We start from the raw sequence: 7,815 nt of genomic DNA, 5'->3' as shown, positions 1-7,815 counted from the left end.
TCCAACCATCTGTCATGGCTGACGGCGTGCTCCAACAGTACTGAGCACCACCGCTCGGGGTTCGGGCAGTTCATCAGAACTTCCGAGAACACAATAGGAATAATTAACTGCTGTCAGTGAGAACTGATGTGTCATTGATGAGCCCTCGCCCAGCTAAGGGAAGTGGAGAATCTGCTCACGGAAGGCCTGTTATAGTTACAGAGGAAACACTGCACACCCTTCTCCCGTTCTGGATCCGGGGATATTTACCTTGGGGTTAGAGATGTTCCTGAGTGTTGAATGGGAATTGGGAACTGGTAGCAGAGCAAGTTCTGGAACTGGAGAAGCGTGGTACAGCTGACGGTGCCACCATGATGGATGAGTTAGGCCATAGGGAACACTCACAGTGTGTTTGCTTAAAGCACTCTGGGTAAAGGAAGCTGGGTGATGGATAAAGGTTACAATTTTTAAGACATTTTACCTAATTGGAGTCATTCATCACTTTCATTAACGCACAAGTATATTATATGCAGAAAATTTCCAAGTGGAAATAATGTCTTACATAAAGTGTGCTTGACTGGACTCTGACCTGTGAGGCCAGCACTCAGAAGGCTGAGGCAGAAGGGTTGTAGCGTGTTCAAGGTCAGCATGGTTGTCAGGTCAGGACTACATAGCCACACCCTGTCTCAACATCCCTTTTCCTCCCCCAAAGAAAGTATTCTTAGGAGGATAGTAAAAAAGGCGAGCTTAAGGGAGAAGGGAGCTGGGAGGCCTTCAGGATGCCGTCTTAAAACACTGGACAGATTTCTTACTGGCTAACCAATAAATGGTTACTCAATCTTCTTTACATCCTTTTGGAGTAGAAGCTGTTTCACTTTGGTGTGCAGATGCCCGGTGGGTGATTTAAAGCAGCAGAGAGCTTGGTTTCTCTGCCTTCATCTTCTGCCTCCTGTCCTACCTTAAAACTGGGTCAGACTGTTCCTCAGCTCCGAACATAAGCATGCCAATCACGCCAATCATTTTAGGAGTGTTCTTTTGAAGCTGGTAATCTTCACCTTCAGGGATGAAGACACCGAGATAAGAAGAACTGAGGCACTTTCAAGACTTGCAGGGACATCATAATTATGGTACTGGCGTTTACAACATCCTATTCTAGGCCACCAAATGGCACCATTCCTGCAGTCAATTTGGGTTCCAGGAATAGTGGAGCCTTGCAGGCAGATTAACCCATGATAAGACTGGCCCCTTAAGCTCACGAAGAGACAAGCTACGTGCCCAAAGAAGGGAGAAATCGTCTCATCTCATGCTGGGGACCAAACAGGCTGTTGATGTGATAAGGGTTCCCCGAAGCCTTGCAGAAGCAGCTGGAGATTGGGCTCAGGCACCACACTGGCCAAGACAAGTGCCCTCTGCTCCCGGCTCCAGGTTTTCCCTACCTCACTTGAAGGCCATGGCAGTACTCCCTAGAGACAGAGCTCCACAGGTTGACCCCTTGGCTTCCGCATAGGACCAGAATGAATCTATTTCCCTGTCTCTTCACTGTCTCTCTTGCCATTTGCTTTTGGAGTCTGTGGTCAGGCTTGGCTTGGTGGTGTCCCTGAAGTCAGACCTTCCTCACCTGAGACTCCCTGTAATCATATGTGTATGACTGTTTCTGAACAATGCTGACAAAGGAACATTCCAACCACAGTGGGGAAATTCTATTTCATCACAATTTCATCTCAAATCATCAAGTGTAAAATGGAAATTATGAAAACACTGTGGGTTTAATAAAATTCTTTTTTTTAAAAAAAACCCAAATTTTATTGTATAGAAATACACACACACACACACACACACACACACACACACACACACACACCCCAAAGATGTTATTCTCATGTTTCCCAGTCTTCCTCTTCTTCAACATCTCTGATATAAAGGATATTACTGCACCTTATTAGCACTTTCCCCAGATGTCCAGGCAATGCACCATCTATGTATTTTTCTGTGTTTGCAAGCTGCATGTTCATGTAGCCATCTACAGAGACCAGGTAACCCTTATCTTCCATTCCCCACTTGAGTTTCACCATGACTGACTTTCCTCTTAACCCATTGAGAAAAGGCTTGGGATTGAGGGGTAAATTCATCACGAACACCCGCAAGCACTGCACCCCACTTGCCACCAACCCGCCGCTGCAAGCCACTCATGACTGGAACAGCTACCACTGACCCAAACCCAATAAAATTCTTAATAGTAGCAAATAACCCCCAGTTGCATTAGATGGTCACTCTCTTAAGCTTTTAATGAAATGAAAGCAGTGACATAAGAATTTGAAAGTGTGGCAGTCGGTGCGAGCAGTGACGAGATGGTTACGGAGGATGTGAGCGTGAGGGTCCTTTGGGTTGACTGTTCCTCATGCCAGCAGGGAGGGAGAACAAGAATGCAACCCGAACAGGGCGGCAGTGGCCCCAAGAGACCGAGGTAATTGCCTTTTCTTAAATAGGCTGGTTATTAGCTGCACAATTTAAAGACTGCTGCAAAGCTAATGATTAAATTACTTCTAAGATAATAGAACATGGGGTTCCTTTCTGACTAGGTATCAGGCACCGGTTCTCCAATAAGCGAAAAGAGCCTATAGAAATTAAAGTTTATTTATCAAGTTAATAAAACTTTATTTTTAACTCTTATGTATGAGGGTTTTGACTGCATGCATGAATGTCTGTACATATGTGCACATGTACAGTATCCATGTAATTCAGAAGAGGACATTGGATCTCTGATACTGGGGTTACAGGCAGTCGTGAGCCACCATGTGGGTCCTTGGAACTGAACCCAGATCCTCTGCAAGAGCAGCAAGTGCTCTTAACTGCTAAGCCATCTCTCCAGCACCTTTAGTGATTTTTTTTTAAGAAACAAAAGCAATGAACCAGACTTCTGCACTTTAGCAGAAGCAGTGAAAAACCCATTGCTAACTTTCCCTGCCTATCAGAAACACCCTAATTACTTTTCACACAAGAGCTCTTTGAGTAGGTATTCTTCATGACCCAGATTTCAGAGCCCTCCCCCCCCCCCGTGCCCAAGGTCAAAGACAGTTCCAGGTTCTGTGGGCTTTAACATTTCCCGTGGACATCCTCCTTTCCTCTGTGCTCAGCTGGGACTTCTGCAGGACAGGACCCAAGCTTCTTACTCGGTGCCTACAACATTCTTCTTTCTTCTCCAAGACAGGACCATTTACTTTTGAGAAGCCAGACCTGTAGTCTGGGGTTTTCTTCCTCCACTTTCACCTTCCCCAAAGAAAGCTGGGAGAGTCCAGGGCCTGTGGAGGACCAGGACCAGAGCCCAAACTCTTGGACTCTGTGACTCGTTGTGCCTGCTTCATTTCTGTGCTGGCTCCCAGTGAATACTTCAGGAGGATTTACAAAGAATATGGTTTGGAATAAAATAAGACTGCAAAGTTATGCATTAGAAAGACAGATGAAGCCAGGCAGTGGTGGTTCAGACCTTTAATCACAGCACTCGGGAAAGCAAAGGTAGGTGGATCTAAGTGAGTTCGAGGCCAGCCTCGTCTACAGAGCAAGTTCCAGAACAGGCTCCAAAGCTATGTGCTGATGTTTCCTAACACCTACTATGCGCTGATGTTTCCTAACACCTACTATGCACCAATGTTAGCTAAGACCTACTATGCACCAATGTTAGCTAACACCTACTATGTGCTGATGTTTCCTAACACCTACTATGCGCTCCTTCCAACAACTCCATGGTGGGAAGTTTACAGATGAGGAAATGGAAGCAGAGTGGAGGTCAGTATCATCCCCAAGATTTACTCATCTAAAGCATGAGTTAAAACCCAAGTCTGGCAGGAGAGGTGGCTGGAGAGGTGGCTCAGTGGCTAGGAGAAAGCCTGGAGTTGGGCTCCTAGCATTCTTGTCACGGGGCTCACAACCTCCTGTGGTTCCAGCGTCAGGGCCTCTGATGCCCTCTTCTGACCTCTGTGGGCCCCCACGTGCACCCAAGCACACAAACACAGAAAGTTTTTTAAATGCTAAAGAAAAGAAACTTTCAGTCAGGAGTGGCATTGCACACCTTTAATCCCAGCACTTGGGAGGCAGAGGCAAGCGGATCTCTGTGAGTTCGAGGCCAGCCTGGTCTACAGAGCAAGTTCCAGGGCAGCCAGGGCTACACAGAGAAACCCTGTCCCAAAAGCAATCAAACAGAAATCCAAGTCTTTTTTTCACTCCTGCATCGTATATTATTGTAAGATCATTAAACGTTAAGTATTCCAACAGCTTTGTTGTTGGAATAATAAAGCTTCTTATTTTTTAAAACTATCATTTCACTTATTGTTATTATTGTACATCATGTATGTGTGGGAATGCATGCTGCAGTCTGTGTGTACATAAGTGTAGATTAAAGTACAAATCTATGGAGTCAGATCTCTCCTTCCTCCTTCATATGAGTGTGTGTGTGTGTGTGTGTGTGTGTGTAAGACAATGTGAGCTAAGAGACATTTGATTTTACATATTTAAATATTAATATTAGTAATTGATACTGAGCATTAGCTGTGAGAGCACGCTCAATGACAGTGACACTCAGTGACATTTGAGGAGACAGATTCTGTCTTTGTAGGTCGTAGTAAAACAGACAAACCTACATAGAAGAACCAGTTTAGAGTTTTTAGAGTCACTAGGAACAAGAGCAAAGGGTACAATAGATCCTGTAACTGTGAAAAATTGGAAATACTAATTCTCTTCTTCCACTCCCCCACAGGGGCTGGGGTCAGCACTTCTCTGGCCCAGAAAGCCCCTTCTGGGCGGACAACGGCCTTGTCCTCAGAAGTTCTTTGGGAAGCTGAGCAATGGGCTGTGGCTAGCGGTTGCCCTTCTGCCCTGTTCTCTTTTAGCAGAGTGAGTCTGGCAGGAGGCCGGCCGCCCAAACTGCTTCCTACAATGGTTCCTCTGCCCTTCAGTGACCACTGGTTCTCTCTCTCACCCTCTTATGGCCAGTGAGAACAGGAGGGGTTGGGGTCCTCCTGGTCTTATGTGTGTGTGTTGGGGGGTGCACACGTGCTTTGGCTTCCCCAGGAATGCGGCGTTTCAAATCTGGACATGTGGGCCAGTGCTGCAGAGCTAGGGAGCTGCAGCACCTTCTTCATTCTGTGCTCTGCCATCCTAGAGTGCTGCCCACTCCTCTGGGCTCCTGTTGTTGTCCCATTGTCCAAATCCAGGACCTTTTTGCTCTGTCCATTTCTGCTCATCAGTCCTGGGGCCCATGCCTGTCATTCCAGCCGCTTTGGATCAAACTGCTACAGGTCAGTGAGAGTGACTGATGAACCAGTTCCTCCTAAGCAATGAGCTCTTCTGATAGACTGTAAAGGTAGGCTACTAGGAATCAAGACATAGTTTACGTGAATCACTAAATATTGCTTCTCAGGTACATGTGTTGTCTCATTTAACCCTCTGAAGACTCGGTAAGCTGGGCGCTATTATTATCTGCATTGGTAAGTGAGGAAACTGAGTCACAGAGGACTTAAACTGTTCAAGATCACACAATTAAATGCCGCAGCAGGAATCCAAACCCAGGCAATGCCCTTTAGGGTCTCCCTTTTCTTTTTCAGCCGGAGCTTTGTAGACCAGGCGGACCTTGAACCCTCTGCCCTCCTGCCAATTCTGGAATGAGCTTCACCCACAGCCAGGGGCACAGAGGCCACCACCGAGGCCAGAAGAGAGAGCAGGATTCCCTGGAGCTGGTGTTACAGTGGTTGTGAGCCACCTGGGTGCTCTGTACGCCAGTCCTCTGGAAAGCAGTGTGTTCTTGTAAGCTCTGAACCGTGAGCCGTCTCTTTATTGCTGAGCTCTGTGTTGGACTCCTTGGTCGGTGCTCTGAGTGTCAGCCAGCTATATCTCCCTCTTCTTCAGCCTCAGCGTACATGTCGTGGCATCTGCCTCATTTCTACCCCTAGTGCCAATCAAGTCACTCATCACCCTGACTCAGTACCTCATCTGGTCTCCCTGCCCTGGGGGCTCCACCCACACCTCTCTCTATATATATTTCTTATGATTCCACACAATTGTCTGCTGAGTTTCCCCAAAGCCTGGCTTTATTTGGAATTCCAGTTTGCCATTCTGTCATTGTGCAGACTCTGCCACGGGGGCCAAACATAGACACAGGTGACTGAGGCTGAGCATGGCTTAAAGGCTCAGCTTGTGACACCAAGGACAGAAACACTAGCCCACAGCAGCAGGTCACTTCCAACTCCATCACCAGGTTAAAATCAGCTGTGATGAAAGCCAGGATGTTGGGGAGAGAAGGGAGGGGTGCATTGGGAAGGCAGGTGAAGGGAGACAATCCCAGCATCACTGCCCATTTTTGCTCTCCAGTGAAAACCTTCCCAGAAACGGAAACAGAAATGAAACTCCAGTCAGGGCCGATCCCATATACAGCAGGGTAGGATGCCGGACTTGTAGGAATCTGAATGTGAAAAGTGCTCCCTGACTCACTCCACAGAGAAGCAAGAGCCAGGAAGAGCTGTGAGGGGGCCGGGCCCCACCCTCGGGTCAGAGCGACCCATCAGAGAAGCCCTATGTCCTCTTTGTACCTCCTACCATCCCATATTAACACCTTTCACACACAGAGAGAATCAGTCCATTGTGTCCTGGGGAGGAAGCTGAGCTTCCAGATGGAGCTGTGCTGAGAGGATCGATTGCCACATTCCAGGAACAGGTCAGGTCACTGAGGATTTCAACCGTTTGGGGAACCGGGCAGAGAGGAAGCTAATGAAATCCAGTCTCCCAAAGAGTACGGTTAAGCATTAAGGTAGACTTCAAATGGTGCTTCAATAGGTAGAATTGCGGCAAATAATGAGAAAGGAGCCCCGGGGCTAGATGTTGACACCTTCGGAGTCTATCTGCTGACAGGGACCTTCCATGTGGAACGAGGGAGTGATGGCTTCCCTGTAAATGGCCACATCTCATTTAGCACCTTGGTGAATCCCCAGGCTTGCTACCCAGAAATAGCATCCAGCTAAGGAGAGAAAAAAAAAAGGAGAGAAAAAAGGAGGGGTTGCTATGGGGCCCAGAAATGCAATGTGATCACTTGTTTACTTGTCTGTTTTTTGAGACTAGGTCTCACTCTGTAGTCCAGACATGCCTCTAACTTCAAATCCTTCTGCCTCTGCCTATCCAGCTGGGACTGGAGGTATGTGCCCCACGGCGGTCACAGTATTTTCAGGAGGCGTTTTCCATCATCCTCCTGATTGCAGTACGGAAGAATCACTCTTTGGTCTGAGTCCTGGATAGAGACCCTATACTTTTTATGCTTTCGCTTCCCTCTTGCACAAATGTGTCCCTTGTCGCTGGTATGTTTTGGCACAAGGCTTTTGGATTAATCACAGGGAAAGCACACGGGGTTTAAGCTGAGAATAAAAGAAATTGGAGAGTCTCAGACACCCTGGACTGGCTTCAACCCTGAGCTCTGATCTTCTGCCTCCATGTCCCAGCTCTGCACTTACAGGCAGGTGTCATCACGGCTGCTTTGGGCATGGAGTAATTCTGAACTAACACTGACTTGAGCCCAGTCAGGTATCTGGTTACTGCAGAATCATGGTGGGCTCCGAATTTATGGTATCTGAGGTAGCTTTAAATCACACACAGACCTTCAATAGCCAAGGCCAGTAAAAGCCTGGACAGAGTACTAGTAGGAAGGCCAAGCAGTATGAGTCAGGGGGAGCACTGGAAGCTGGAATTCTGCCCCTTGCCTTGCTGTTGGACCCCAGCTGTCTTATGGTTGGCAAATACATTGTGAACCCGCGTCTTAAGATCGAGCTTTTATTTCACATGCGACAGGAGCAGCGAAGG

General features: G+C 47.4%; 1 long non-coding RNA gene and 1 pseudogene across 1 annotated transcript; both read right to left on the bottom strand.

Annotated features, from left to right (window-relative positions):
* Positions 1-311: 311 nt before the first annotated feature.
* On the bottom strand, positions 312-1,622 carry LOC125398227 (uncharacterized). Its single transcript, XR_015001415.2, has 3 exons — positions 1,416-1,622; positions 938-1,034; positions 312-419 (listed from the first exon to the last, which is right to left on the bottom strand). It is a non-coding gene; the product is annotated as an uncharacterized LOC125398227 (long non-coding RNA).
* A 234-nt stretch (positions 1,623-1,856) lies between these two features.
* LOC125398363 (small nuclear ribonucleoprotein F pseudogene) lies at positions 1,857-2,108 on the bottom strand (annotated as a pseudogene).
* Positions 2,109-7,815: the final 5,707 nt, after the last annotated feature.

This window comes from Myodes glareolus, chromosome 5, assembly GCF_982192425.1.
Source record: "Myodes glareolus chromosome 5, mMyoGla1.1, whole genome shotgun sequence".
NCBI lineage: Eukaryota > Metazoa > Chordata > Mammalia > Rodentia > Cricetidae > Myodes > Myodes glareolus.
Note: the sequence above shows the minus strand (reverse complement) of the source record. Positions and strands in the feature narration are given on the sequence as shown.